We start from the raw sequence: 9,247 nt of genomic DNA on the forward strand, positions 1-9,247 counted from the left end.
ATTTCAACCCTGCTGACCACAGATGACCTTTGACCTCTACCAAAAAACAATGGGCTACAGTTAAGTCGAAAGTCCCCCCTGCACACCAACTATGGAGTTGTTGCGACCTTGCCTCCTTGAGATATCGCGTTTACAAAGGTCTCTCACCATTTCGAACCTGCTGACCCCAGATGACCTTTGACTTCTACCAAAAACAATGGGCTACAGTTAAGGCGTAGGTCCCCCCTGCACACCATCAATGGAGTTGTTCCGAGCTCGCCTCCTTGAGATATCACGTTTACAGATGTCACTCACCATTTCGACCCTGCTGACCAAAGATGACCTTTGACCTCTACCAAAAACAATGGGCTACCGGTAAGTCGTAGGTCCCACTGTACACCATCAATGGAGTTGTTCCGAGCTCGCCTCCTTGAGATATCACGTTTACAGATGTCACTCACCATTTCGACCCTGCTGACCACAGATGACCTTTGACCTCTACCAAAAACAATGGGCTACAGGTAAGTCGTAGGTCCCCTCTGCACACCAAATATGGAATTGTTGCGACCTTGCATCCATGAGATATCGCGTTTACAAATGTCACTCACCATTTCGACCCTGCTGACCACAGATGACCTTTGACCTCTACCAAAAACAATGGGCTACCGGTAAGTCGAAAGTTCCCCCTGCACACCAACTAAGGAGTTGTTGCGACCTTGCCTCCTTGAGACATCGCCTTTACAAAGGACTGTCACCATTTCGACCATGGTGACCCCAGATGACCTTTGACCTCTACCAAAAACGATGGGCTACCGGTAAGTCGTAGGTCCCCCCTGCACACCAAATATGGAGTTGTTGCGACCTTGCCTCCATGAGATATCACGTTTACAGATGTCACTCACCATTTCGACCCTGCTGACCAAAGATGACCTTTGACCTCTACCAAAAACAATGGGCTACCGGTAAGTCGTAGGTCCCCCCTGTACACCATCAATGGAGTTGTTCCGAGCTCGCCTCCTTGAGATATCACGTTTACAGATGTCACTCACCATTTCGACCCTGCTGACCACAGATGACCTTTGACTTCTACCAAAAACAATGGGCTACAGGTAAGTCGTAGGTCCCCTCTGCACACCAAATATGGAATTGTTGCGACCTTGCATCCATGAGATATCGCGTTTACAAATGTCACTCACCATTTCGACCCTGCTGACCACAGATGACCTTTGACCTCTACCAAAAACAATGGGCTACCGGTAAGTCGAAAGTTCCCCCTGCACACCAACTAAGGAGTTGTTGCGACCTTGCCTCCTTGAGACATCGCCTTTACAAAGGACTGTCACCATTTCGACTATGGTGACCCCAGATGACCTTTGACCTCTACCAAAAACGATGGGCTACCGGTAAGTCGTAGGTCCCCCCTGCACACCAAATATGGAGTTGTTGCGACGTTGCCTCCATGAGATATCGCGTTTACAAATGTCACTAACCATTTCGACCATGCTGACCACAGATGACCTTTGACCTCTACCAAAAACAATGGGCTACAGGTAAGTCGAAAGTCCCCCCTGCACACCAACTATGGAGTTGTTGCGACCTTGCCTCCATGAGATATCGCGTTTACAAAGGCCTCTCACCATTTCGAACCTGCTGACCACAGATGACCTTTGACCTCTACCAAAAGTAATGGGCTACCGGCAGGTCGGTCGTAGGTTCGGTAGGTCGTAGGTCCTTCCTGCACACCAACTATGGAGTTGTTGCGACCTTGCTTCCATGAGATATCGCGCTTAAAAAGGTCACTCCCAATTTCGACCATGGTGACCCCAGATGACCTTTGACCTCTACCAAAAGCAATGGGCTACAGTTAAGTCGTAGGCCCCCCTGCACACCAACTATGGAGTTGTTCCGAGCTCGCCTCCTTGTGATATCACGTTTACAATTGTCACTCACCATTTCGACCCTGCTGACCACAGATGACCTTTGACCTCTACCAAAAACAATGGGCTACAGGTAAGTCGTAGGTCCCCCCGGCACACCAACTATGGAGTTGTTGCGACCTTGCCTCCATGAGATATCGCGTTTACAAAGGTCTCTCACCATTTCGAACCTGCTGACCACAGATGACCTTTGACCTCTACCAAAAGCAATGGGCTACCGGCAGGTCGGTCGTAGGTCCGGTAGGTCGTAGGTCCCCCCTGCACACCAACTATGGAGTTGTTGCGACCTTGCCTCCTTGAGATATCGCGTTAACAAAGGTCTCTCACCATTTCGAACCTGCTGACCACAGATGAACTTTGACCTCTACCAAAGCAATGGGCTACAGTTAAGTCGTAAGGCCCCCCTGCACACCAACTATGGAGTTGTTCCGAGCTCGCCTCCTTGAGATATCACGTTTACAATTGTCACCCACCATTTCGACCCTGCTGACCACAGATGACCTTTGACCTCTATCAAAAACAATGGGCTACAGGTTAGTCGTAGGTTTCCCCTGTATTCCAACAATGGAGTTGTTCCGAGCTCGCCTCCATGAGATATCGCGTTTACAAATGTCACTCACCATTTCGACCCTGCTGACCACAGATGACCTTTGACCTCTACCAAAAACAATGGGCTACAGGTAAGTCGTAGGTCCCCCGGCACACCAACTATGGAGTTGTTGCGACCTTGCCTCCTTGAGATATCGCCTTTACAAAGGTCTCTCACCATTTCGAACCTGCTGACCCCAGATGACCTTTGACCTCTACCAAAAGCAATGGGCTACCGGTAGGTCAGTCGTAGGTCCGGTAGGTCGTAGGTCCCCCCTGCACAACAACTATGGAGTTGTTGCGACCTTGCCTCCTTGAGATATCGCGTTTACAAAGGTCTCTCACCATTTCGAACCTGCTGACCACAGATGACCTTTGACCTCTACTAAAAGCAATGGGCTACCGGTAGGTCGGTCGTAGGTCCGGTAGGTCGTAGGTCCCCCCTGCACACCAACTATGGAGTTGTTGCGACCTTACTTCCATGAGATATCGCGCTTAAAAAGGTCACTCCTCATTTCGACCATGGTGACCCCAGATGACCTTTGACCTCTACCAAGAGCAATGGGCTACAGGTAAGTCTTAAGGCCCCCCCTGCACACCAACTATGGAGTTGTTCCGAGCTCGCCTCCTTGAGATATCGCGTTTACAAATGTCACTCACCATTTCGACCCTGCTGACCACAGATGACCTTTGACCTCTCCCAAAAAACAATGGGTTACAGGTAAGTCGTAGGTCCCCCGGCACACCAACTATGGAGTTGTTGCGACCTTGCCTCCATGAGATATCGCGTTTACAAATGTTACTCACCATTTCGACCCTGCTGACCACAGATGACCTTTGACCTCTACCAAAAACAATGGGCTACAGGTACCGATCGATCGAATGTGCAGTAGCGATCAATCGAATGTTCAGTAGCGATCAATCGGTACCGAACAATGGAATGTGCGCTACCGAACAATCGAATGTGCGGTACCGATCAATCTAAAGTGCGATACCGAACAATCGAATGTGTTGTACCGATCGATCGAATGTGCGGTACCGATCGATCGAATGTGCGGTACCGAACAATCGAATGTGACGTACCGAAAAATCGAATGTGCGGTACCGATCAATCGAATGTGCGATACCGATAAAATGAATATGCGGTACCGATCGATCGAATGTGCGGTACCGAACAATCGAATGTTCGGTACCGATCAATCGAATGTGCGGTACCGATCAATCAAATGTGCAGTACCGAACAATGAAATGTGCCGTACCGAACAATCGAATGTGCGATACCGAACAATCGAATGTGCCGTACCGATAAATTAAATGTGCGGTACCGATCAATCGAATGTGCGGTACCGATCGATCGAATGTGCGGTACCGATCAATCGAATGTTCAGTAGCGATCAATCGGTACCGAACAATGGAATGTGCGCTACCGAACAATCGAATGTGCGGTACCGAACAATCGAAAGTGCGATACTGAACAATCGAATTTGCGGTACCGATCGATCGAATTTGCGGTACCGATCAATCGAATATGCGGTACCGAACAATCGAATTTGCCGTACCGAAAAATCGAATGTGTGGTACCGATCAATCGGATGTGCGATACCGATAAATTGGATGTGCGGTACCGATCAATCGAATGTGCGGTTTCGATCAATCGAATATGCGGTACCGATAAATCGAATGTGCGGAACCGATCAATGAATTGTGCGACACCGAAGAATCGGATGTGCGGTACCGATCAATCGAATGTGCGGTACTGAATAATCAAATGTGTCGTATCGAACAAACGAATGCGCGGTACTCATCAATCGAATAACCGATCAATGAATTGTGCGACACCGTTCAATCGAATGTGCGGTACCGATCAATCGAATGTGCAATACCGAACAATCGAATCTGCCGTACCGTTAAAATGATAGTGCGGTACCGATCGATCGAAAGTGCGGTACCGATCAATCGAATGTTCAGCAGCGATCAATCGGTGCCGAACAATGGAATGTGCCGTACCGAACAATCGAATGTGCGATACCGAACAATCGAATGTGCCGTACCGAACAAACGAATGTTCGGTACCGATCAATCGAATGTGCGATACCGATAAATATGAATATGTAGTACCGATCGATCGAATGTGCGGTACCGATCAATCGAATGTGCGGTTTCGATCAATCGAATGTGCGGTACCGATCAATAGAATGTGCGATACCGAACAATCAAATCTCCGGTACCGATAAAATGGATGTGCGGTACCGATCGATCGAATGTGCGGTACCGATCAATCGAATGTGCGGTACCGAACAATCGAATGTGCGGTACCGATAAATCGAAAGTGAGGTACCGATCAATCGAATGTTCAGCAGCGATCAATCGGTGCCGAACAATGGAATGTGCCGTACCGAACAATCGAATGTGCGATACCGAACAATCGAATGTGCCGTACCGATAAATTAAATGTGCGGTAACGATCGATCGAATATGCGGTTCCGATCAATCGAATGTGCGGTACCGAACAATCGAATGTGCCGTACCGAACAAACGAATGTGCGGTACCGATCAATCGAATGTGCGATACCGATAAAAATGAATATGTAGTACCGATCGATCGAATGTGCGGTACCGATCAATCGAATGTGCGGTTTCGATCAATCGAATGTGCGGTACAGATAAATCGAATGTGCGATACCGATAAATCGAATGTTCGATAGCGAGAAATCGAATGTGCGGTACCGATAAATCGAATGTGCGGTACCGATCAATCGAATAGGTGGTTTCGATCAATCGAATGTGCAGTACCGATAAATGGAATGTGCGGTACCGATCAATAAATTGTGCGATACCGAAGAATCGGATGTGCGGTACCGATCAATAGAATGTTCGATCCCGATCAATCGAATGTGCGGTACCGATAAATCGAAAGTGTGGTACTGATTAATCGAATGTGCGGTACCGATCAATCGAATGTTCGATCCCGATCAATAGAATGTTCGGTACCGATCAATCGAATGTGCCGTACCGAACAATCGAATGTGCGGTACCGAACAATCGAATGTCCGGTACCGAAGAAAATTAATGTGCGGTACCGATCAATCGAATGTGCGTTACCGAACAATAGAATCTCCGGTACCGATAAAATGGATGAGCGGTACCGATCGATCGAATGTGCGGTACCGATCAATCGAATATGCGGTACCGAACAATCGAATGTGCGGTACGGTTCAATCGAATGTGCGATACCGATCAATAGAATGTTCGGTACCGATCAATCGAATGTTCGGTACCGATCAATCGAATATTCGGTACCGATATATCGAATGTTCGGCACCGAACAATCGAATATGCGGTACCGATCAATCGAATGTGCGGTACCGATCAATGGAAAGTGCGTTACCGATCAATCGAAAGTCGGTACCGATAAATCGAATGTGCGGCAAAGATAAATGGAATGTGCGGTACCAATAGATACAATGTTGGGTACCGATAAACGAATGTGCGGTACCGATCGTTCGAATGTGAGGTACCTAACAATCGAATGTGCCGTACCGAACAAACGAATGTGCGGTACCGATCAATCGAATGTGCGATACCGATAAAAATGAATATGCGGTACCGATCGATCGAATGTGCGGTACCGATCAATCGAATGTGCGGTACCGATAAATGGAATGTGCGGTATCGATTAATGAATTGTGCGATACCGAACAATCGGGTGTGCGGTACCGATCAATTGAATGTGCGGTACTGAATAATCGAATGTGCGGTACCGAACAAACGAATGTGCGGTACCGATCAATTGAATATGAGATACCGAACAATGGAATGTGCGGTACCGATAAAATTAATGTGCGGAACCGATCAATGGAATGTGCGGTACCGATCAATCGAATGTTCGGTACCGATAAATAGAATGTGCGGCACCGATAAATCGAATGTGCGGTACCAATAAATAGAATGTTCGGTACCGATAAACGAATGTGCGGTACCGATCAATCGAATGTGCGGTACCGATAAATCGAAAGTGTGGTACTGATTAATCGAATGTGCGGTACCGATCAATCGAATGTTCGATCCCGATCAATAGAATGTTCGGTACCGATCAATCGAATGTGCCGTACCGAACAATCGAATGTGCGGTACCGAACAATCGAATGTCCGGTACCGAAGAAAATTAATGTGCGGTACCGATCATTCGAATGTGCGATACCGAACAATAGAATCTCCGGTACCGATAAAATGGATGAGATGTACCGATCGATCGAATATGCGGTACCGATCAATCGAATATGCGGTACCGAACAATCGAATGTGCGGTACCGATCAATCGAATGTGCGGTACCGATCAATCGAATGTGCGGTACCGATCAATCGAATGTGCGGTACCGATCAATCGAATGTTCGGTACCGATAAATCGAATGTGCGGCACCAATAAATCGAATGTGCGGTACCAATAAATAGAATGTTCGGTACCGATCAATCGAATATGCGGTACCGAACAATCGAATGTGCGGTACGGTTCAATCGAATGTGCGATACCGATCAATAGAATGTTCGGTACCGATCGTTCGAATGTGAGGTACCTAACAATCGAATGTGCCGTACCGAACAAACGAATGTGCGGTACCGATCAATCGAATGTGCGATACCGATAAAAATGAATATGCGGTACCGATCGATCGAATGTGCGGTACCGATCAATCGAATGTGCGGTACCGATAAATGGAATGTGCGGTATCGATTAATGAATTGTGCGATACCGAACAATCGGGTGTGCGGTACCGATCAATTGAATGTGCGGTACTGAATAATCGAATGTGCGGTACCGAACAAACGAATGTGCGGTACCGATCAATTGAATATGAGATACCGAACAATGGAATGTGCGGTACCGATAAAATTAATGTGCGGAACCGATCAATGGAATGTGCGGTACCGATCAATCGAATGTTCGGTACCGATAAATAGAATGTGCGGCACCGATAAATCGAATGTGCGGTACCAATAAATAGAATGTTCGGTACCGATAAACGAATGTGCGGTACCGATCAATCGAATGTGCGGTACCGATAAATCGAAAGTGTGGTACTGATTAATCGAATGTGCGGTACCGATCAATCGAATGTTCGATCCCGATCAATAGAATGTTCGGTACCGATCAATCGAATGTGCCGTACCGAACAATCGAATGTGCGGTACCGAACAATCGAATGTCCGGTACCGAAGAAAATTAATGTGCGGTACCGATCATTCGAATGTGCGATACCGAACAATAGAATCTCCGGTACCGATAAAATGGATGAGATGTACCGATCGATCGAATATGCGGTACCGATCAATCGAATATGCGGTACCGAACAATCGAATGTGCGGTACCGATCAATCGAATGTGCGGTACCGATCAATCGAATGTGCGGTACCGATCAATCGAATGTGCGGTACCGATCAATCGAATGTTCGGTACCGATAAATCGAATGTGCGGCACCAATAAATCGAATGTGCGGTACCAATAAATAGAATGTTCGGTACCGATCAATCGAATGTGCGGTACCGATCAATCGAATGAGCGGTACCGATCAATCGAATGTGCGGTACCGATAAATCGAATGTGCGGTACCGATCAATCGAATTTGCGGTGAGGATCAATCGAATGTGCGATACCGATCAAGCGAATGTTCGATCCCGATCAATCGAATGTGCGGTACCGATAAAATGAATGTGCGGTACCGATCAATCGAATGTGCGGTACCGATCAATCGAATGTGCGGTACCGATAAATCGAATGTGCGGCACAAATAAATCGAATGTTCGATACCGATTAATCGAATGTTTGGCACCGATCAATCGAATGTTCGGTACCGATCAATCGAATGTGCGGTACAGATCAATCGAATGTGCGGTACCGATAAATCGATTATGAGGTACCGAACAATCGAACGTGCGTTACCGATAAAATGAATGTGTGGTACCGATCAATCGCATGTGCGGTACCGATCAATCGAATGTTCGGTACCGATAAATCGAATGTGCCACACCGATAAATCGAATGTGCGGTACCGATCAATCGAATGTGCGGTACCGATCAATAGAATGTTCGATCCCGATCAATCGAATGTTCGGTACCGATCAATCGAATGTTCGGTACCGATCAATAGAATGTGCGGTACCGATCAATCGAATGTGCGGTACCGATCAATCGAATGTGCGGTACCGATCAATCGAATGTGCGGTACCGATAAAATGAATGTGCGGTACCGATCAATCGAATGTGCGGTACCGATCAATCGAATGTTCGGTACCGATAAATCGAATGTGCGGCACCAATAAATCGAATGTGCGGTACCAATAAATAGAATGTTCGGTACCGATCAATCGAATGAGCGGTACCGATCAATCGAATGTGCGGTACCGATAAATCGAATGTGTGGTACCGATCAATCGAATTTGCGGTAAGGATCAATCGAATGTGCGATACCGATCAAGCGAATGTTCGATCCCGATCAATCGAATGTGCGGTACCGATAAAATGAATGTGCGGTACCGAACAATCGAATGTCCGGTACCGAAGAAAATGAATGTGCGGTACCGATCAATCGAATGTGCGATACCGAACAATAGAATCTCCGGTACCGATAAAATGGATGAGATGTACCGATCGATCGAATATGCGGTACCGATCAATCGAATATGCGGTACCGAACAATCGAATGTGCGGTACCGAACAATCGAATGTCCGGTACCGAAGAAAAT

Source organism: Apostichopus japonicus, chromosome 3 (assembly GCF_037975245.1).
Source record: "Apostichopus japonicus isolate 1M-3 chromosome 3, ASM3797524v1, whole genome shotgun sequence".
NCBI lineage: Eukaryota > Metazoa > Echinodermata > Holothuroidea > Aspidochirotida > Stichopodidae > Apostichopus > Apostichopus japonicus.